Source organism: Solanum dulcamara, chromosome 3, assembly GCF_947179165.1.
Source record: "Solanum dulcamara chromosome 3, daSolDulc1.2, whole genome shotgun sequence".
In the NCBI taxonomy this organism is placed as follows: domain Eukaryota; kingdom Viridiplantae; phylum Streptophyta; class Magnoliopsida; order Solanales; family Solanaceae; genus Solanum; species Solanum dulcamara.
In genome coordinates this window covers 56,505,001-56,529,891 of record NC_077239.1, presented here as the reverse complement: position 1 = coordinate 56,529,891, position 24,891 = coordinate 56,505,001, and positions in this window count along the sequence as shown.

Below are 24,891 nucleotides of genomic sequence, written 5' to 3'. Positions count from 1 at the left end.
AACACACAACCTCCCTTGATAATGGAGTACACCATCTCCCCCTTGGGAGAAAGCCTCAATGGCTGTTCCTGCAACTGGCTTCTTTAACTCAACTAACACCAGATCATGGTCTTATTTAGCCTTAACATCTACTACAAGAGATGATTCTGAACCATTATGAACAAGAATAACTCCATCATCAGAGTCAACCAATCACACACCTAAGCGTGCCAATCTATGATCATCCTTGATGAATTCTTTCTTACCTTCCTCAACATGTGCAACACTATTCATGAATAATCTACTCAATGCATCGGCGACCATATTAGCTTTGCCTAAATGGTACAAAAAACTCATATCATAGTCCTTTAACTATTCAAGCTATCTCCTTTTCCAAAGGTTCAAGTTTTTTTTCTTAAACATATATTGTAAACTATTATGGTCGGTGAACATATCCACATGGACACCATAAAGATAGTGTCTCCAAATTTTCAAAGAAAACACAACCGCCGCTAGCTCTAAGTCATGCGTTTGATAGTTTCTTTCATGCACCTTAAGTTTCCTAGAAGCACAGGCTATCAACTTACTATGTTACATCAAAAATCTACGAAGGCAAAACCCTTGAGGCATCAGAATACACGACAAAACCATTTGACCCTTCCAGCAAGGTCAAAATAGGAGCGGTAGTAAGACAATCTTTCAACTCTTGGAAATTCTTCTCACAAACTTCCGACCATTGAAACTTCACTTTCCCTTGAGTTAACTTAGTTAAAGGTGATGAGATAGATGAAAACATTTCCATAAATCTTCTATAATATCTGGCTAGGCCAAAGAAACTTCTAATATTCATAAGGGACAATGGTCTAGGCCAACTTTTAACTGCCTCGATTTTCTTAGGATCAATCATAATCCCTTCACTGGACACAATGTGACCAAGAAAAGTCACCTCTCTTAACCAAAACTCACATTTATTAAACTTGGAATATAATTTCTTGTCCCTTAGAGTTTGTAATACAATTGTCAAGTGATTAGAATCCTCCTCCTCATTTCGAGAGTAAACCAAAATATCATCAATGAACACAATCACAAACATGTCCAAATATTGTTTGAACACCTTATTCATCAAGTCCATGATGCTGCGGGGGCATTGGTCAATCCAAATGACTTAACTAAGAACTCATAATGATCATACCTTATTTGAAATACCATTTTGGGGACATCACACTCCATCACCCTGAATTGGTAATAGCCGGATTAGCAATCAATCTTAGAGAAATAACTCCTCCCTTGCAATTGGTCAAATAAATCATCTATCCTCAGAATGTGGTATTTATTCTTAATGGTTACTTTATTCAATTGCCGGTAGTCAATACACATATATAGTAAACCATCCTTCTTTCTAATAAACAAAATAGGAGCACCCCGTGGGGATATACCTGGCCTAATGAAACCTTTGTCTAATAAGTCTTTCAATTAATCTTTTAATTCCTTCAATTCTGTGGGAGCCATTAGGTAAGAAGGAATAAAAATGGGTTAAGTACCCAGAAAAAAGTCTATACCAAAATTAATTTCCCTCTCGGAAGGAACAATGGGTAGATCATTGGAAAACATATTTGGAGATCATTAACAATGGGACCTACTCTAAAGTAGGGGCTTCAGAATTTTTATCCCTAACCCTTACAAGATGGTAGATACAACCTTTGGAAATTATTTTTTGAGCTTTAAGGCACAAAATAAATTGACCTTTGAACACGAAATTACTACCCTTCCTTTCTAGGACTAGCTAATTAGGAAATTAGAACTTGACCACTCTAGTTCTACAATCAATAGAAGTATAACATGCATATAGCCAATCCATACCAAGGATAACATCAAAATATTAAAATCAGTCATCTCAAGCTGAACTAGATCACATAGAGTAACTTTATGGAAAACTGAAATAGAACAACTTCTATAAAATCTTTTAGCCATAACCGACTCACCTATAGGAGTATATATGGAAAAAGGATCTAACAATATTTTAGGGCTAACACCAAATCTCATGTCTACATAAGAAGTAACAAAAGAAAAATTTGCACCCAGATCAAGTAAGGCATAAACATCATAGTGAAAGACCCATAACATACCGGTACGAACATTAGGAGTCTCCTCCTCCTCTTGCCTACCATGAAGAGCATAAAACTGATTGTTGCGTTGACCACCCTTTGGTTGCACTTGAGCACCTTGAGAAAATTGGAATCTATGAGTAACTTGGCCTTGAGGACAACCATCTTTGGCCTTATACTCCTTAGCATGATAACCCATCTTACCACATCGATATCACACATTCAAACCCGCTGAGCACTCACCCTTGTGATTCTTGCCACACTTCTTGCATGTGAGAGTAACTATGCTAATAGGAGCACCTCTTTGAGGTTTAGGGTTGGGCACCCTATCCCCTTTAAACCTTAGAGTTAGCATTCGAAGAACCTTGAATGGAGTACCTTTGGAAAAAATGAGGACGCCCACCACTTTCATACTTAGCATGAGAGCAATCACCACCATCGTTCCTTGCCTTCTTGGACTCCCTAGAACTTCTCTCATTAAGATTTTCACCCTCTATTTGCTCTATATAGGTCATATATATAGAGATGTCCAGTTCCCAAATCAACATGGCCATCTTACACTCCTTAGAAATCACATCCAACACACCTGACATAAACTTGCTCATATGAGCTCTTGGGTCGGCAACCATGAATGGAGCATATTTTTATGGAGTCAATTTTGGAATTACCAAAGCAGGTCCCATATTTTTGATTTTTACTCCAAAATTAGTTTGTCTTCGATTTTAGGAATTTCAGTGTTAAAATGAATTTATTGATGTTGTGTACCTATTTTTGATAGTGTGACTTTATTTGGTGCCCGTTCGGAAGGGGAAAGCTTTGGTTGTTTGATTGTGGTGCGACTTCCCTCTCTTTAAGATTGAGATGGAGGATATGAAAGCTTGTTGATTAGTTGGAAATTGGGTTAGGTAGCTACTGAATCATGCTTAGGCATTTTAAAATCATGTTTTAGGCCTTTTCTGGGAATTATCGGGTACTTGTGAGCATATTATTTTCCATTATTTATCATCCATGTCTTGTAGGATATTCGAATACCTAGTTTCTTGTTTATTTGGAGCCTTTTTGGTCTTAGTCTAGGTTTGACTAGTGCTTGTCTTAGAAATATATGGTTCGGACCAGATTAGATTTAGTTTTGCCATGATGTCAGGCTGTTGTAGCGGACTTGAGTCTTATAGTGTTATTTGGTACCTTGGAATGCTCCTTAAGTTTCTTAAGTTTCTGCGAAGGCTCTTAAGTTTATTAGAAGTCATCATGTGAGTCGGATAGTCTATAACGCTATCAAATAATTCTAAGGAAAGGAGAAAGAGATAATCCATAAGAGAGAAGATTGGAAATAGGCTTATAAGAATCCGGAAGAAGTTGGAGGTTAAGTAGTGAGTCGTAGGACTTGACTTACTTATGAAAGCTATTACTTGGGACATTTCACATACAAAGCTACTTGAGTACACGTCGAGCTTAAGTAGCAAGGAATACATAGGCTCTTGAAGGGAGATGATATTACGAGCTCACGAAAGAGAAATAAGGAAACGATACGCCTACTCGAATCAAGTAGGTGATGCACCTACTTGGACAAGCAGGTGATAAACCTACTTAGGGTCATGTAGGTGATGCAGAAGCTTAGGGTGTACCCTACCCACTATGTGGCAGGATATGATTGGTTGCACGAGATGACGTGGCTGCCTAAGGGCTTGACATGTGTCACCCTTAGGGTATGACATGTGTCACTCTCCAAAAAGGTTATATACATGTGTAAACATGACTAATATTTACTTTGTACTTCATTTTAAAACCAGAAAACATGAGAGAGAGGGAGAGAAAAACGTGAAGAACAAGAGAAAAAGAGCCACAAATTTGGCTCAATTAAAGGTAAGGTTTCGGATTTCGCTCCATGAATTAATTATTTAAGATATCCTTTGTTTATATAGAGGTGTTTAATAACATAAAATCTCATTTTTGGGGAGAAAAGAAGAGATACAAAAAGTCCGTTAAATTTCAGCATGTTAAGAGAACTTCCGAGATAAGTTTTAGCATGTTTTAGCAAGGTATGGATCGGTTCTCTTCTCCTAAAGTTTGGTAAGGGTTTGAAAAAGATATGAAGGTGTTAATAATGAAAATGTATGGTTTGTAGAAGCACAAAACGGATAGCAAACAGCCACAATATTTCAGCCGCAATTAAGGAACTTTCGAGGAGAGTTTTGGCAAGCTTTGGCCAATTTCGGGTAAGGCAAGGGTTTTTATTTCAATTTGGAGTTTATGGTGTGGTAATGGAGTGTATTACACGTTTTATATGTGGATTTAAGTATAGATATTGCACAAGGATGCTTGACGTTAGAAACAAACTAAACTAAGGTGGTTATAGTTAAACTGAAGTCGAGTAGTGTGTTGTGGTTGTTGTGCTGTACTTGCATGGTGGTTTGATTGTGTGGTGAAGGGATGGAAAGTATTATAAAATATATGTAGGTTCTTCTTGTTTCATCCACATGACCCTCCATTTCGTAGGGTTAAAGGTTTTATGAAATAGAGACTAAACACCCTATTTTGGTATCGTAGTTTTGAACGAGTTGTTTGGAGTTTGTATCTTGTAATGTTGAAGTGAATTATTTGTATATGTGCTGCAGGTTGTTTTTTTTGGTTGGATTTGGTAATTAGGGGTTTAATTGGAAGTTCGTATAGGGCATGTTATAGGGGAGGTGCTTCCCAATTTCCGCTAACTCCTTAACTAACTAAGGAACTAGTAATGAGCTAGTCTAAGGAAATGGATAAGGGATTGGTTCCTATAGGTAAGTGGTGGTAGAGTTACATGCTGGGAAGTTGAAGGTCACTAACCTTATAATTATTTCATGTTAAATAGTTTCAAGAGATGACGAGGCGAACGTGTTAAGAGTAATTCGTAAGAGGTATGTAAAGCAGGTGATGCACCTACTTAGGGTCAAGTAGGTGATGCAGCAGCTTGGGGTGTACCCTACCCACTATGTGGCAGGATATGATTGGTTGCACGAGATGATGTGGCTGCCTAAGGGCTTGACATGTGTCACCCTTAGGGTATGACATGTGTCACTCTCCAAAAAGGTTATATACATGTGTAAATATGACTAATATTTACTTTGTACTTCATTTTACAACCAGAAAACATGAGAGAGAGGGAGAGAAAAACGTGAAGAACAAGAGAAAAAGAGCCACAAATTTGGCTCAATTAAAGGTAAGGTTTTGGATTTCGCTCCATGAATTAATTATTTAAGATATCCTTTGTTTATATAGAGGTGTTTAATAACATAAAATCTCATTTTTGGGGAGAAAAGAAGAGATACAAAAAGTCCGTTAAATTTCAGCATGTTAAGAGAACTTCCGAGATAAGTTTTAGCATGTTTTAGCAAGGTATGGATCGGTTCTCTTCTCCTAAAGTTTGGTAAGGGTTTGAAAAAGATATGAAGGTGTTAATAATGAAAATGTATGGTTTGTAGAAGCACAAAACGGATAGCAAACAGCCACAATATTTCAGCCGCAATTAAGGAACTTTCGAGGAGAGTTTTGGCAAGCTTTGGCCAATTTCGGGTAAGGCAAGGGTTTTTATTTCAATTTGGAGTTTATGGTGTGGTAATGGAGTGTATTACACGTTTTATATGTGGCTTTAAGTATAGATATTGCACAAGGATGCTTGACGTTAGAAACAAACTAAACTAAGGTGGTTATAGTTAAACTGAAGTCGAGTAGTGTGTTGTGGTTGTTGTGCTGTACTTGCAGGTGGTTTGATTGTGTGGTGAAGGGATGGAAAGTATTCTAAAATATATGTAGGTTCTTCTTGTTTCATCCACATGACCCTCCATTTCGTAGGGTTAAAGGTTTTATGAAATAGAGACTAAACACCCTATTTTGGTATCGTAGTTTTGAACGAGTTGTTTGGAGTTTGTATCTTGTAATGTTGAAGTGAATTATTTGTATATGTGCTGCAGGTTGTTTTTTTTGGTTGGATTTGGTAATTAGGGGTTTAATTGGAAGTTCATATAGGGCATGTTATAGGGGAGGTGCTTCCCAATTTCCGCTAACTCCTTAACTAACTAAGGAACTAGTAATGAATTAGTCTAAGGAAATGGATAAGGGATTGGTTCCTATAGGTAAGTGGTGGTAGAGTTACAAGCTGGGAAGTTGAAGGTCACTAACCTTATAATTATTTCATGTTAAATAGTTTCAAGATATGACGAGGCGAACGTGTTAAGAGTAATTCGTAAGAGGTATGTAAAGCAGGTGATGCACCTACTTAGGGTCAAGTAGGTGATGCAGCAGCTTGGGGTGTACCCTACCCACTATGTGGCAGGATATGATTGGTTGCACGAGATGACGTGGCTGCCTAAGGGCTTGACATGTGTCACCCTTAGGGTATGACATGTGTCACTCTCCAAAAAGGTTATATACATGTGTAAATATGACTAATATTTACTTTGTACTTCATTTTACAACCAGAAAACATGAGAGAGAGGGAGAGAAAAACGTGAAGAACAAGAGAAAAAGAGCCACAAATTTGGCTCAATTAAAGGTAAGGTTTCGGATTTCGCTCCATGAATTAATTATTTAAGATATCCTTTGTTTATATAGAGGTGTTTAATAACATAAAATCTCATTTTTGGGGAGAAAAGAAGAGATACAAAAAGTCCGTTAAATTTCAGCATGTTAAGAGAACTTCCGAGATAAGTTTTAGCATGTTTTAGCAAGGTATGGATCGGTTCTCTTCTCCTAAAGTTTGGTAAGGGTTTGAAAAATATATGAAGGTGTTAATAATGAAAATGTATGGTTTGTAGAAGCACAAAACGGATAGCAAACAGCCACAATATTTCAGCCGCAATTAAGGAACTTTCGAGGAGAGTTTTGGCAAGCTTTGGCCAATTTCGGGTAAGGCAAGGGTTTTTATTTCAATTTGGAGTTTATGGTGTGGTAATGGAGTGTATTACACGTTTTATATGTGGCTTTAAGTATAGATATTGCACAAGGATGCTTGACGTTAGAAATAAACTAAACTAAGGTGGTTATAGTTAAACTGAAGTCGAGTAGTGTGTTGTGGTTGTTGTGCTGTACTTGCAGGTGGTTTGATTGTGTGGTGAAGGGATGGAAAGTATTCTAAAATATATGTAGGTTCTTCTTGTTTCATCCACATGACCCTCCATTTCGTAGGGTTAAAGGTTTTATGAAATAGAGACTAAACACCCTATTTTGGTATCGTAGTTTTGAATGAGTTGTTTGGAGTTTGTATCTTGTAATGTTGAAGTGAATTATTTGTATATGTTCTGCAGGTTGTTTTTTTTTGGTTGGACTTGGTAATTAGGGGTTTAATTGGAAGTTCGTATAGGGCATGTTATAGGGGAGGTGCTTCCCAATTTCCGCTAACTCCTTAACTAACTAAGGAACTAGTAATGAGCTAGTCTAAGGAAATGGATAAGGGATTGGTTCCTATAGGTAAGTGGTGGTAGAGTTACATGCTGGGAAGTTGAAGGTCACTAACCTTATAATTATTTCATGTTAAATAGTTTCAAGATATGACGAGGCGAACGTGTTAAGAGTAATTCGTAAGAGGTATGTAAAGCAGGTGATGCACCTACTTAGGGTCAAGTAGGTGATGCAGCAGCTTGGGGTGTACCCTACCCACTATGTGGCAGGATATGATTGGTTGCACGCGATGACGTGGCTGCCTAAGGGCTTGACATGTGTCACCCTTAGGGTATGACATGTGTCACTCTCCAAAAAGGTTATATACATGTGTAAATATGACTAATATTTACTTTGGACTTCATTTTACAACCAGAAAACATGAGAGAGAGGGAGAGAAAAACGTGAAGAACAAGAGAAAAAGAGCCACAAATTTGGCTCAATTAAAGGTAAGGTTTCGGATTTCGCTCCATGAATTAATTATTTAAGATATCCTTTGTTTATATAGAGGTGTTTAATAACATAAAATCTCATTTTTGGGGAGAAAAGAAGAGATACAAAAAGTCTGTTAAATTTCAGCATGTTAAGAGAACTTCCGAGATAAGTTTTAGCATGTTTTAGCAAGGTATGGATCGGTTCTCTTCTCCTAAAGTTTGGTAAGGGTTTGAAAAAGATATGAAGGTGTTAATAATGAAAATGTATGGTTTGTAGAAGCACAAAACGGATAGCAAACAGCCACAATATTTCAGCCGCAATTAAGGAACTTTCGAGGAGAGTTTTGGCAAGCTTTGGCCAATTTCGGGTAAGGCAAGGGTTTTTATTTCAATTTGGAGTTTATGGTGTGGTAATGGAGTGTATTACACGTTTTATATGTGGCTTTAAGTATAGATATTGCACAAGGATGCTTGACGTTAGAAATAAACTAAACTAAGGTGGTTATAGTTAAACTGAAGTCGAGTAGTGTGTTGTGGTTGTTGTGCTGTACTTGCAGGTGGTTTGATTGTGTGGTGAAGGGATGGAAAGTATTCTAAAATATATGTAGGTTCTTCTTGTTTCATCCACATGACCCTCCATTTCGTAGGGTTAAAGGTTTTATGAAATAGAGACTAAACACCCTATTTTGGTATCGTAGTTTTGAACGAGTTGTTTGGAGTTTGTATCTTGTAATGTTGAAGTGAATTATTTGTATATGTGCTGCAGGTTGTTTTTTTTGGTTGGATTTGGTAATTAGGGGTTTAATTGGAAGTTCGTATAGGGCATGTTATAGGGGAGGTGCTTCCCAATTTCCGCTAACTCCTTAACTAACTAAGGAACTAGTAATGAATTAGTCTAAGGAAATGGATAAGGGATTGGTTCCTATAGGTAAGTGGTGGTAGAGTTACAAGCTGGGAAGTTGAAGGTCACTAACCTTATAATTATTTCATGTTAAATAGTTTCAAGATATGACGAGGCGAACGTGTTAAGAGTAATTCGTAAGAGGTATGTAAAGCAGGTGATGCACCTACTTAGGGTCAAGTAGGTGATGCAGCAGCTTGGGGTGTACCCTACCCACTATGTGGCAGGATATGATTGGTTGCACGAGATGACGTGGCTGCCTAAGGGCTTGACATGTGTCACCCTTAGGGTATGACATGTGTCACTCTCCAAAAAGGTTATATACATGTGTAAATATGACTAATATTTACTTTGTACTTCATTTTACAACCAGAAAACATGAGAGAGAGGGAGAGAAAAACGTGAAGAACAAGAGAAAAAGAGCCACAAATTTGGCTCAATTAAAGGTAAGGTTTTGGATTTCGCTCCATGAATTAATTATTTAAGATATCCTTTGTTTATATAGAGGTGTTTAATAACATAAAATCTCATTTTTGGGGAGAAAAGAAGAGATACAAAAAGTCCGTTAAATTTCAGCATGTTAAGAGAACTTCCGAGATAAGTTTTAGCATGTTTTAGCAAGGTATGGATCGGTTCTCTTCTCCTAAAGTTTGGTAAGGGTTTGAAAAAGATATGAAGGTGTTAATAATGAAAATGTATGGTTTGTAGAAGCACAAAACGGATAGCAAACAACCACAATATTTCAGCCGCAATTAAGGAACTTTCGAGGAGAGTTTTGGCAAGCTTTGGCCAATTTCGGGTAAGGCAAGGGTTTTTATTTCAATTTGGAGTTTATGGTGTGGTAATGGAGTGTATTACACGTTTTATATGTGGCTTTAAGTATAGATATTGCACAAGGATGCTTGACGTTAGAAACAAACTAAACTAAGGTGGTTATAGTTAAACTGAAGTCGAGTAGTGTGTTGTGGTTGTTGTGCTGTACTTGCAGGTGGTTTGATTGTGTGGTGAAGGGATGGAAAGTATTCTAAAATATATGTAGGTTCTTCTTGTTTCATCCACATGACCCTCCATTTCGTAGGGTTAAAGGTTTTATGAAATAGAGACTAAACACCCTATTTTGGTATCGTAGTTTTGAACGAGTTGTTTGGAGTTTGTATCTTGTAATGTTGAAGTGAATTATTTGTATATGTGCTGCAGGTTGTTTTTTTTGGTTGGATTTGGTAATTAGGGGTTTAATTGGAAGTTCGTATAGGGCATGTTATAGGGGAGGTGCTTCCCAATTTCCGCTAACTCCTTAACTAACTAAGGAACTAGTAATGAACTAGTCTAAGGAAATGGATAAGGGATTGGTTCCTATAGGTAAGTGGTGGTAGAGTTACAAGCTGGGAAGTTGAAGGTCACTAACCTTATAATTATTTCATGTTAAATAGTTTCAAGATATGACGAGGCGAACGTGTTAAGAGTAATTCGTAAGAGGTATGTAAAGCAGGTGATGCACCTACTTAGGGTCAAGTAGGTGATGCAGCAGCTTGGGGTGTACCCTACCCACTATGTGGCAGGATATGATTGGTTGCACGAGATGACGTGGCTGCCTAAGGGCTTGACATGTGTCACCCTTAGGGTATGACATGTGTCACTCTCCAAAAAGGTTATATACATGTGTAAATATGACTAATATTTACTTTGTACTTCATTTTACAACCAGAAAACATGAGAGAGAGGGAGAGAAAAACGTGAAGAACAAGAGAAAAAGAGCCACAAATTTGGCTCAATTAAAGGTAAGGTTTCGGATTTCGCTCCATGAATTAATTATTTAAGATATCCTTTGTTTATATAGAGGTGTTTAATAACATAAAATCTCATTTTTGGGGAGAAAAGAAGAGATACAAAAAGTCCGTTAAATTTCAGCATGTTAAGAGAACTTCCGAGATAAGTTTTAGCATGTTTTAGCAAGGTATGGATCGGTTCTCTTCTCCTAAAGTTTGGTAAGGGTTTGAAAAATATATGAAGGTGTTAATAATGAAAATGTATGGTTTGTAGAAGCACAAAACGGATAGCAAACAGCCACAATATTTCAGCCGCAATTAAGGAACTTTCGAGGAGAGTTTTGGCAAGCTTTGGCCAATTTCGGGTAAGGCAAGGGTTTTTATTTCAATTTGGAGTTTATGGTGTGGTAATGGAGTGTATTACACGTTTTATATGTGGCTTTAAGTATAGATATTGCACAAGGATGCTTGACGTTAGAAATAAACTAAACTAAGGTGGTTATAGTTAAACTGAAGTCGAGTAGTGTGTTGTGGTTGTTGTGCTGTACTTGCAGGTGGTTTGATTGTGTGGTGAAGGGATGGAAAGTATTCTAAAATATATGTAGGTTCTTCTTGTTTCATCCACATGACCCTCCATTTCGTAGGGTTAAAGGTTTTATGAAATAGAGACTAAACACCCTATTTTGGTATCGTAGTTTTGAATGAGTTGTTTGGAGTTTGTATCTTGTAATGTTGAAGTGAATTATTTGTATATGTTCTGCAGGTTGTTTTTTTTTGGTTGGACTTGGTAATTAGGGGTTTAATTGGAAGTTCGTATAGGGCATGTTATAGGGGAGGTGCTTCCCAATTTCCGCTAACTCCTTAACTAACTAAGGAACTAGTAATGAGCTAGTCTAAGGAAATGGATAAGGGATTGGTTCCTATAGGTAAGTGGTGGTAGAGTTACATGCTGGGAAGTTGAAGGTCACTAACCTTATAATTATTTCATGTTAAATAGTTTCAAGATATGACGAGGCGAACGTGTTAAGAGTAATTCGTAAGAGGTATGTAAAGCAGGTGATGCACCTACTTAGGGTCAAGTAGGTGATGCAGCAGCTTGGGGTGTACCCTACCCACTATGTGGCAGGATATGATTGGTTGCACGCGATGACGTGGCTGCCTAAGGGCTTGACATGTGTCACCCTTAGGGTATGACATGTGTCACTCTCCAAAAAGGTTATATACATGTGTAAATATGACTAATATTTACTTTGGACTTCATTTTACAACCAGAAAACATGAGAGAGAGGGAGAGAAAAACGTGAAGAACAAGAGAAAAAGAGCCACAAATTTGGCTCAATTAAAGGTAAGGTTTCGGATTTCGCTCCATGAATTAATTATTTTAGATATACTTTGTTTATATAGAGGTGTTTAATAACATAAAATCTCATTTTTGGGGAGAAAAGAAGAGATACAAAAAGTCCGTTAAATTTCAGCATGTTAAGAGAACTTCCGAGATAAGTTTTAGCATGTTTTAGCAAGGTATGGATCGGTTCTCTTCTCCTAAAGTTTGGTAAGGGTTTGAAAAAGATATGAAGGTGTTAATAATGAAAATGTATGGTTTGTAGAAGCACAAAACGGATAGCAAACAGCCACAATATTTCAGCCGCAATTAAGGAACTTTCGCTGAGAGTTTTGGCAAGCTTTGGCCAATTTCGGGTAAGGCAAGGGTTTTTATTTCAATTTGGAGTTTATGGTGTGGTAATGGAGTGTATTACACGTTTTATATGTGGCTTTAAGTATAGATATTGCACAAGGATGCTTGACGTTAGAAACAAACTAAACTAAGGTGGTTATAGTTAAACTGAAGTCGAGTAGTGTGTTGTGGTTGTTGTGCTGTACTTGCAGGTGGTTTGATTGTGTGGTGAAGGGATGGAAAGTATTCTAAAATATATGTAGGTTCTTCTTGTTTCATCCACATGACCCTCCATTTCGTAGGGTTAAAGGTTTTATGAAATAGAGACTAAACACCCTATTTTGGTATCGTAGTTTTGAACGAGTTGTTTGGAGTTTGTATCTTGTAATGTTGAAGTGAATTATTTGTATATGTGCTGCAGGTTGTTTTTTTTTGGTTGGACTTGGTAATTAAGGGTTTAATTGGAAGTTCGTATAGGGCATGTTATAGGGGAGGTGCTTCCCAATTTCCGCTAACTCCTTAACTAACTAAGGAACTAGTAATGAGCTAGTCTAAGGAAATGGATAAGGGATTGGTTCCTATAGGTAAGTGGTGGTAGAGTTACATGCTGGGAAGTTGAAGGTCACTAACCTTATAATTATTTCATGTTAAATAGTTTCAAGATATGAAGAGGCGAACGTGTTAAGAGTAATTCGTAAGAGGTATGTAAAGCAGGTGATGCACCTACTTAGGGTCAAGTAGGTGATGCAGCAGCTTGGGGTGTACCCCACCCGCCATGTGGCAGGATATGATTGGTTGCATGAGATGACATGGCTGCCTAAGGGTTTGACACATGTCACCCTTAGGGAATGACACATGTCACTCTCCAAAAAGGTTATATACATATGTAAAGATGACTAATATTTACTTTGGACTTCATTTTACAACTAGAAAACATGAGAGAGAGGGAGAGAAAAATGTGAAGAACAAGAGCCACAAATTTGGCTTAATTAAAGGTAAGGCTTCGGATTTCGCTCCCTGAATTAATTATTTAAGATATCCTATGGTTATATAGAGGTGTTTAATAACATAAAATCTCATTTTTGGGGAGAAAGGAAGAGATACAAACAGTCCGTTAAATTTCAGCATGTTAAGAGAACTTCCGAGACAAGTTTTAGCATATTTTAGCAAGGTATGGCTTGGTTCTCTTCTCCCAAAATTTGGTAAGGGATTTAACCTGATATTAAGGTTTTAATAATGAAAATTTATGGTTTGTAAAAGCACAAAATGGATAGCAAACAACCACAACATTTCAGCCGCAATTAAGGAACTTCCGAGGCGAGTTTTGGCAAGCTTTGGCCAATTTCGGGTAAGGCAGGGGTTTTTATTTCAATTTGGAGTTTATGGTGTGGTCATGGAGTTTATTAAAAGTTTTATATTTGTATTTAAGTATATATATTGCACAAGGATGCTTGACGTTAGAAACAAACTAAACTAAGGTGGTTATAGTTAAACCAAATGTTACACCCCGCACTCTTGAGCTAAGAACATCTTCTTAAGTTCCTTAGACACTATCATGTGAGCCGGATAAGCTATGACACTATCAAACAACTCTAAGGAAAGAAGATTGTGATACCTCGTGAGAAGGGAGGTTGGAGATAGAGTCATAAGAATCCGGAAAGAGTTGGAGGCTAAGAAATTAGTCGTAGGACTCGATTTACCTACGTAAGACACTAATTTGAGAGTCTTATACACTTAAGTTGCTTAAGGATATATCAAGCTTACGTAGTACGGATTACATAGGCTCTTAAAGTGAGACGAAATTACGAACCCGCGAGGAAGGGAAAAAGATGACGCGTGGCAGCCAATGGAGGAGTGACATGTGGCAGCACCTCGAGCAAGCAGGTGATGCACCTACTTAGGGTCAAGTAGGTGATGCAGATGCTTGGGGGAGGTGGACCCCGCTGCCACGTGGCAGCCCCTAATTGGCAGCATGACACGGTGGCCAATCATGGCTTGACACGTGTCATCCTTAGGGGCTGACACATGTCACCCCTTGGGACCACCTATATAAGTTTATATGTATCCTAATTACTTCAGTTCATTAACAAATTTCCAGCAGCAACGTGAGAAAATAAACCCTAAGAGTTAAGGAGAAAATTTCGACGGCTTGGGAGAAAAAAATAGGTAAGTCCCGTTTTCGTTCCGTAAATTAATTAATTAGCATATACTAAGATGATATGGAAGTATTAGTAGTACAAAATTGGGATTTGCTGCAGCAAAAATCGGACAGCAAGCTGCCACAACGATTCAGCATGTGAAAACAATTCCGAGGTGCGATTTCGGTGAGTTCTAGCCAATTTCGGGAAAGGTAAGTTCTTCCCCTCTAATTTGAAGTTTATGATGTTACATTATGGTGTATTACACACCTTAGGAGCTGCTGTAAGTTGGGGAAAAGGTTTGAAAAGTTCGGCGTTCGAAATAAACGAATTTGGAATCGCTATAGTTAAGTTGTTGTCGAAATAAGGTGTTGTATGCGTAGGGGCTGCTGCTGGTTATGTTGTGGCGTGTTGAAGGGTCTAAAACTTCTCTAAATGATCTGGGGGAGATGCTGGTTGTAGCTACATGACCCTCTGCTTTTGCAATTAAAGAATTCGCGAAAGAAAAATTAAAAACTCTAGTTTTGGTATCTTAGTTTCGAGTGAATTGTTGGGGGTTCATATTGAGTAATTTTGTCGTAATATGTATATGTATGGGCTGCTGGTTGCATTGTTGGTTGGATGAAGGTGCTAAGGATATGGTTAGGAATTCAGATAGGGCATATTATAGGGGAGGTGCTGCCCGATTTTCGTTAAAATCTTAACCAGTTAAGGAATTAGTCGAGAAGGCGAGCGAAGGGATGAATGTTATGAATACTCGTGGGTAGTCTAAGTTGATGAAAAGTCCAAGGTTGTTAATACTTACATTACTTCCATGTTAAATGGGTTTCGAGGACAACGATGTGGACGTGATTAAGAGAAGTCCATACAAGGTATGTAAAGCTTTCCTTTGGCGTGTTTTTGGAATAGATATGTAGAGCTATTCTTCTTTTCTTTTGGAATATCTTAGTTATAGACTATAAATTATATGTATATGATATTTGGGATTCAATCCATTCGTAAAGCCCTGAGTATGAGTCGAGACTCTCATTTACTTCTGGATATTAGAACTTCTGCAATAGCTGAGTTATTGCCTTTAAGTCTTCTAGGTAATGAAAATTAGTACATGTAAGGCCCATTTCTCCTTTTCTTTGGAATGGCTTGATTTTAAGTGAAATGGTATATGATATAGGTTTAGAGGTAATTCCATTTACGAGCTCTGAGTGTAACTCGTGACTTGTAATCACTCCTGAACATAAGAGTCTGAAAGTAGTCAAACTACTATTCTCGAGCCTTCTATATAATGAATAGTAAGTGGAGGTACCAGCTCCTCTCTTTTTAAAGTCTCTAAAATGGTAAATGTGTCTTATTGCATAAGTTGAGTCTTTGACTAGATAACTGTGTCTCTGATTGCATAACTGTGTCTCTGATTGCATGATCATATCTTTGATTGCATAAACCATGTTTCTGATTGCATAAGCTATATGACATTGTTTGGATGCATGTCTGTGATTCTTGAGGCCCCAACTGATGTAAGCCCTAATGACATATAAAGGGATACCTCGGATAATTACTCCCCAGTCTTCAGGTGACAGTTCACTTGACTATTTCATCGAGTCTCAGATAATGACTTAGTTGCATATGGTTTCTCACTACTCTACTCGTGCATACTGTAACCCATCCTTCCTCGAGTCCCACGATGGGCCGGGAATGTTAAAGTGCACAGTGTTACTACTTCTTTCACCGCATCCTAGGCCGGATGTGTATAGTTCCACGCACGAGGAGACGATGCCGTATGTGAGGTGTGATATATGTTATATGGTATGACGATACAATTATTCACCGAGTCCCGGGCCGGCTGTAATATGATAATATATGTGGTGAAATAAGGAAGGAACACCGAGTCCCTCTTTAGAGGGCCGGGTACGTATGTATATTATGATGGTACGCTATAGACGTACACCACTCCATTCACCGAGTCCCTCACTAAAGGGGACGGATACTTTATGTAGGCATGCATATGAGATTAGAGTGATACAGTGTGACCCTGAGCCCCGCAGTGAACCGGGTGTAATATGATGATATACTTGGTAAGATTATACCATATACGATGATATGATACCGTATGTGATGATATGATGAAATAAAATGCATGATGATACGATGATATGTGAATATGAAGAAATGATTATGACACCAAGTTCACTAGAGGGCCGGAAACAGTATATGATGATGTATAGGATCACATGTCCAAAAGTGCAGGTACAGTAATTTGTTAATTGTTATACTTGTCCCCTGCATCGCTATTTCAGTTATGGTCTCAGTTATGTGTTGTTATGCTTTATATACTCAGTACATATATCGTACTGACGCCCCATACTCCGGGGGGCTGCATTTCATGCCCACAGGTACAGATGTTCTTGTTGGAGATCCGCTAGCTTAGGGTTTCCACTCAGCTATGTTGAACGTGCTCTGCTGTTCCGGAGCCTTACTATTGATGCTGGTCATTGATGTATATGTTTATTTATTTAGGGGTACAGCGGGGGCCCTGTCCCGCCATATGATACAGTTATTACTCTTAGAGGTCTGTAGACATGTGTATGTGGGTTATTTGTAAGTTTATTTCAGTTGCGCTCATACGACGTATTGGAAATATTTTTGTGGTGTGGCAGCCTCGTTGGCTCACATGCCCTGTCCTGTTATGATACAGGTGCATAAGGCTACAAGTTTAGGAAAAAAAAAGTTTTTGACCCATTGGGGTTCGTGTATGGTATCACATCACACACGGTTCAACTTAAGGGTAGCTAATAGATACGCATAAGGGGGTCCAAGTCGGACCCCAATCGCGGCCTATGGGGTTGGGTCATGACAGAAGTGGTATCAGAGCAGTTCGTCCTTGGAATGTATACAGACCGTGTCTAGTAGAGTCTTGTTTATCGGTGTGTTGTGCACCACATCTATAGACAGGATGCTGCAGGACATTTAGGATGTTTCTTTCTTTCATATCTAAGATCGTGCGATAGAGCCAAGCCATATGAAATGAAATTCCTCATACTAACCTGCGATTTTAGCAAGAAGACAATGCTGGTAGAAGAAAGTAACTGACAATATTAGATGTTACGAAGCACACAGGTAAGCAAAGGCCCGAAAGTCCTATGTCAGGTAAGGTGTTGCAATACAATTGATATATAAAGTTGGAAAATGAAAGGAAAATTATACAGGAAAATGCAACAGGCACAGTTCGAGGGGACATACGAGGTAAGTCCATTTTCATACTGCTAATTGTGGGCACCCTGTGCGGCTGCAATATGAGATAATATGACTATATATGTGTTCCCTGTGTGGCTGAGATATTATACAATATGAATATATATATGTGTGCCCTGTGAGGCATTGTTGGTATTTTCTGCGTGCAGGTGTTGAGATAGTAAGAAATATAGAGGAAACTCTGCCCAAATTTTCGTAGAAATAAAAAGAGAATGAGGTGCAGGGCTATAGTATGTATTGAAACGTGGTTCTCGCAACAATGATGATATTTGACTAAACAAGTATGGCTGACCTCGATAAATAAGTTAATTACTGAATTAATGGCAATAGAAACTAGGAGGTCGATATTGATATAGTAGAACGAAGTTGGAAAACAACTATAAGCCAAGAAAGATGACTTAGAGAAGACTGATAAATCGGGATAAAACGATATGGCGAGGCTTCTCCTGAATTGATACATAGGGATAAACTATGACAAGTTATGGTTAAAGGAAGTAACAATATGATTAAGACAAGAATATGAGGGATAAAGCATTATGACGGATATGAAATGTTAATAAGACAACTTGCGAAACATTAAGGATAATACTAACTAAGAAGGGTAAGTATGCCATAGTAAGAATCGTGAAGAAAGTCAAGCGGTGTTATACTATGGGACTGGTCACGAACGGGGTACCAGGTGAATATAACAAACACCGTTATGAGAATAAGTAAAGGGTAATATGGAATTCCTTACGCCCAACCAAAAATGGAAATGAGTTGAAGGAATAATATAGAAGTTCTAATAGAGGTACTCAAGATAGATGCGATTAATTAAGTATAAGTACCGAACAAAAAGGGAGATAGACAGTTACGAATTGAAAGTATAGTATGATGAAAGAGTAATAAGATAAGGCCCCTATTGCAACGAAGTTAATATGGTTTAAAGCAGGATTAGAAGGGAGCCTGAAGCGCATGACAAAGATGAAAGTTCAGAAGGCATAATAAAGTTAATATACGTGACTCCACTCTAATGATTAGTGGTATCCACTGGAATAAAGTTAGTATAATGACGAAGCTCGAAACATGAGTCATTAAAGTATAAGTACACTCGAGTGGGGAATGTGCACCAATTATGAGCCCTCGCTAATTACTGATTGGGATGAATAGAATGTGGCTTTGAATGCACTGCTACATTACGGATATTACTCGAGTATCAATCATTAGATGAGATTCGATTCGAGATATTCCAAATATTAAAGCATCCTACGGTTGTGCTAGGGTTTCCTAGAAAGGCAACCTAACGTGGGGATGATTTAACAGAACACGTAGATATGGTGAAGCATATTAAATATGTTGGAATGGAATCCTTCGCGTGCGAATAGCTGAAAATAAATAGAGGATGACATGGGTACACCCTAAAAGGGGGGAAGTGGACAAGAGAAGTACAAGCATAAAAGAAAATCGACTGACGCTACCGTATGTAAATGGGAACGCTTAAACTTCAAACGAGACCCCAGAGGGGATGGACGCGATCATACCCGCACTAATGCACCGGATTCCGTCAAAACTTCGAAGTTAAGCGTGCTTGGAAGAGAGTAGCACTGGGATGGGTGACCCCTTTGGAAGTGAGAAAGAGAACGAAACAAGTATGACAAAAAGAGATTATAAAGGCGTGTTAGTACAACAACACATATAGAACAGAGTAAGCCAAGAGCAGAAAAGATTATGACTGAAATACAGTGCACTTCGTGAAAATGGCACAAGAATAGTTGTGCAGCTTATGAACATTGGCATTCTAAGAGTAAGATCAAGTGAGTACTCGATAAAGAGAAATCAGTAATGGAAATGTGATTGCCATAATTAGAATCTATTCAGGAAAAGTGTAAGATGGTTCGAGGCAGAACTATTAAGGTATAATCGCTATTAAGGACAAGAGCCATAGTGGAGCCTTGACCTCCACTAAAGAAGGTAAGCCACTAGTATAGCAACACTAAAGCATTTTTTTAATGGGTCTACGTACCTACACACGTTTGTGTAAGAATTACAGTATAATGTATGGTAATAAAACTAGAAAAAAGATCTGAGTAAAAGAGCAAGATAACATACCTAAGGTGTTACAAGTTGAATTAAGAGGAGTTGTATAATGGCTTAAACGAAGAGGAGCATCAGAGGCTTGATAGCCTGTTACGGGGGATGGGAATCCTGACTCGGAAATGGAAGGCAATTAATGTAGGTTATAGTGCGGGCTGACCTCGCACTCTACAGAAGTATAAGTTCATATGGGTTATGGTAGATAAGTTGACAAAATTAACCCATTTTCTTCTAATTAGGAAGGTATAATCAGCTAAGGTTTATACGAGATGACATAACAAGGAAACAATAAGATTTCACGGGGTTCCCATATCTATTATCTCGGATGGGGAAGTTCAATGTACGGCTAATCGTTGGAGATCATTCCGGTGAGGATTGGGAACATAGGTGAATCTCAGTACGACATTTTGCCCTTCGATTAATGGATAGGCCCAGAAGGGATCCAATAAATTATTGATGAAGTAAAGCTTAATTTGGGACAAGCTATCGATTAGAAGACTAGAGTCGGCAAGAAGGGGATACATTGATCCTCCTTAGGGCATTTGTAGAATAGATAAAGCTGCCTATGCGTGGGAACTGCCTTCCGATTTGAAACAATACATTCAGTTTTCACAGATCAATGCTCCGCAAGAATGTGAACGACGACCCAGAATATTTCCCGTGAAGGAGGTCCACATAACAGGGAATTATCCTACAAGGGGCAACCCATTTTCACCCGGGATCAGCAGATTAAATGGGTTGCGAACTAAGGACATAGCTTTCGTCAAGGTACTGTGGTGGAATAAGAATTGTGAAAACATAACCTGGGAGGTTGAAGAGGACATGAAACACAAGTGTCCGTACCTATTTCCGATATCTACAGATAACCCCCAGTCTTGGAACTCGTATATTAATTACTTGGATGAAAATGTATGTCATTCCAGTAGAAAGGAATCTCCCTATGATCCGTATAAAGTCTTTAGGGAAGTTTTGTTCAACATTCAGGGGTGAATGTTCTAAAGGGGGGAAGGATGTTACACCCCGCACTTTTGAGCTCAGAATGTCTTCTTAAGTTCCTTAGACACTATCATGTGAGCCGGATAAGCTATGACACTATCAAACAACTCTAAGGAAAGAAGATTGTGATACCTCGTGAGAAAGGAGGTTGGAGATAGAGTCATAAGAATCCGAAAAGAGTTGGAGGCTAAGAAATGAGTCGTAGGACTCGATTTACCTACGTAAGACACTAAGTTGAGAGTCTTATACACTTAAGTTGCTTAAGGATATATCAATCTTACGTAGTACGGATTACATAGGCTCTTAAAGTGAGACGAAATTACGAACCCGAGAGGAAGGGAAAAAGACGACGCGGGGCAGCCAATGGAGGAGTGATACGTGGCAGCACATCGAGCAAGAAAGTGATGCACCTACTTAGGGTCAAGTAGGTGATGCATCTGCTTGGGGGAGGTGGACCCCGCTGCCACATGGCAGCCCCTAATTGGCAGCATGACACGGTGGCCAATCATGGCTTGACACGTGTCATCCTTAGGGGATGACACATGTCACCCCTTGGGACCACCTATATAAGTTTATATGTATCCTAATTACTTCAGTTCATTAACAAATTTCCAGCAGCAACGTGAGAAAACAAACCGTAAGAGCTAAGGAGAAAATTTCGACGGCTTGGGAGAAAACAATAGGTAAGTCCCATTTTCGTTCCGTAAATTAATTAATTAGCGTATAATACGATGATATGGAAGTATTAATAGTATAAAATTGGGATTTGTTGCAGCAAAAATCGGACAGCAAGCTACCACAATGATTCAGCATGTGAAAACAATTCCGAGGCGCGATTTCGGCGAGTTTTAGCAATTTCGGGAAAGGTAAGTTCTTCCGCTCTAATTTGAAGTTTATGATGTTACATTATGGTGTATTACACACCTTAGTATCTTCTGGAAGTTGGGTAAAAGGTTTGAAAAGTTCGGCGTTCGAAATAAACGAATTTGGAATTGCTATAGTTAAGTTGTTGTCGAAATAAGGTGTTGTACGCGTAGGGGATGCTGCTGGTTATGTTGTGGCGTGTTGCAGGGCATAAAACTTCTCTAAATGATCTGGGAGATATGCTGGTTGTAGCTACATGACCCTCTGCTTTTGCAATTAAAGAATTCGCGAAAGAAAAATTAAAAACTCTAGTTTTGGTATCTTAGTTTCGAGTGAATTGTTAGGGGTTCATATTGAGTAATTTTATCGTAATATGTATATGTATGGGCTTCTGGTTGCATTTTTGGTTGGCTGCAGGTGCTAAGGACATGGTTGGGAATTCGGATAGGGCACATTATAGGGGAGGTGCTGCCCGATTTTTGTTAACATCTTAACCAGTTAAGGAATTAGTCGAGAAGGCGAGCGAAGGGATGAATGTTATGAATACTCGTGGGTAGTCTAAGTTGCTGAAAAGTCCAAGGTTGTTAATACTTACATTACTTCCATGTTAAATGGGTTTTGAGGACAACAATGTGGAAGTGATTAAGAGAAGTCCATACAAGGTATGTAAAGCTTTCCTTTGGCGTGTTTTTGGAATAGATATGTAGAGCTATTCTTCTTTTCTTTTGGAATATCTTAGTTATAGACTATAAATTATATGTATATGATATTTGGGATTCAATCCATTCGTAAAGCCCTGAGTATGAGTCGAGACTCTCATTTACTTCTGGATATTAGAACTTCTACAATAGCTGAGTTATTGCCTTTAAGTCTTCTAGGTAATGAAAATTAGTACATGTAAGGCCCATTTCTCCTTTCCTTTGGAATGGCTTGATTTTAAGTGAAATGGTATATGATATAGGTTTAGAGGTAATTCCATTTACGAGCTCTGAGTGTAACTCATGACTTGTAATCACTCCTGAACATAAGAGTCTGAAAGTAGTCAAACTACTATTCTTGAACCTTCTATATAATGAATAGTAAGTGGAGGTACCAGCTCCTCTCTTTTTAAAGGCTCTAAAATGGTAAATATGTCTGATTGCATAAGTTGAGTCTTTGACTAGATAACTGTGTTTCTGATTGCATAACTGTGTCTCTGATTGCTTAATCGTGTCTTTAATTGCATAAACCATATTTATGATTGCATAAGCTATATGGCATTGTCTGGATGCATGTCTGTGATTCTTGAGGCCCCAACTGATGTAAGCCCTAATGACATATAAAGGGATACCTCGGATAATTACTCTCCAGTCTTCAAGTGACGGTTCACTTGACTGTTTCATCGAGTTTCAGATAATGACTTAGTTGCATATGGTTTCTCACTACTCTACTCGTACATACTGTAACCCATCCTTCCTCGAGTCCCACGATAGGCCGGGAACGTTATCGTGCACAGTGTTACTACTTCTTTTACCACGTCCTAGGCCGGATGTTTATAGTTCCACGTACGAGGATACGATGCCGTATGTGAGGTGTGATATATGTTTTATGGTATGATGATACGATTATTCACCGAGTCTCGGGCCGGCTGTAATATGATAGTATATGTGGTGAAATAAGGAAGGAACACCGAGTCCCTCTTTAGAGGGCTGGGTACGTATGTATATTATGATGGTATGCTATAGACGTACACCACTCCATTCACTGAGTCCCTCACTAAAGGGTCCAGATACTTTATGTAGGCATGCATATGAGATTAGAGTGATACAGTGTGACCTTGAGCCCCGCAGTGAACCGGGTGTAATACGATGATATACTTGGTAAGATTATACCATATACAATGATATGATACCGTATGTGATGATATGATGAAATAAAATGCATGATGATATGATGATATGTGAATATGAAGAAATGATTTTGACACCGAGTTCACTAGAGGGCCGAGCACAGTATATGATGATGTATAGGATCACGTGTCCTAAAGTGTAGGTACAGTAATTTGTTAATTGTTATACTTGTCCCCTGCATCGCTATTTCAGTTATGGTCTGAATTATGTGTTGTTATGCTTTATATACTCAGTACATATATCGTACTGACCCCCCGTACTCCGGGGGACTGCATTTCATGCTCGCAGGTACAGATGTTCTTGTTGGAGATCCGCTAGCTTAGGGTTTCCACTCAGCTATGTTGAACGTGCTCTACTGTTCTTGAGCCTTACTATTGATGCTGGTCATTGATGTATATGTTTATTTATTCAGGGGTACGGCGGGGGCCCTATCCCTCCATATGATACAGTTGTTACTCTTAGAGGTCTGTAGACATGTGTATGTGGGTTATTTGTAAGTTTATTTCAATTGCGCTTATACGACGTATTGCAAATATTTTTGTTGTATCGCAGCCTCGTCGGCTCGCATGCCCTGTCCTGTTATGATATAGGTGCATGAGGCTACAAGTTTAGGAAAAAAAAAGTTTTTGACGCATTGGGGTTTGTGTATGGTATCACATCACACATGGTTCAACTTAAGGGTAGCTAATAGATACGCATAAGGGGGTCCAAGTCGGACCCCAGTCACGGCCTACGGGGTTGGGTCATGACACCAAAGTCGAGTAGTGTGTTGTGGTTGTTGTGTTGTACTTGCACGTGGTTTGATTGTGTGTTGAATGGATGGAAATTATTCTAAAAGGGATGTAGGGGCTTCTAGTTTCAACCACACGACCTTCTATTTCGTAGGGTTAAAGGTTTTACAAAATAGAGACTAAACACCCTATTTTAGTATCATAGTTTTGAATAAGTTGTTTGGAGTTTGTATCTTGTAATGTTGAAGTGAATTACTTGTATATGTGTTGTAGGTTGTTGTTGTTTGTTGGCTGTGGTAATTAGGGGTGTAATTGAAAGTTTGTATAGGGCATGTTATAGGGGAGGTGCTGCCCAATTTCCGTTAACTCCTTAACTAACTAAGGAACTAGTAATGAGCTAGTCTAAGGAAATGGATATGGGATTGGTTCCTATAGGTAAGTGATGATAGAATTACAGTATGGGAAGTTGAAGGTCACTAACCTTAGAATTATTTCATGTTAAATAGGTTCAAGAGACGACTATGCAAATGTGTTAAGAGTAATTCGTAAGAGGTATGTAAAGCTAACATTTCTTTCTCTTGGCATGATTTAGCATAAGTATGTAAAGCTAATCTTTCTTTTGGCATGGTCTTTATGAAACAAATAAATGAATTTTATATGGTTCCAAGGAAGTTCCTATTCC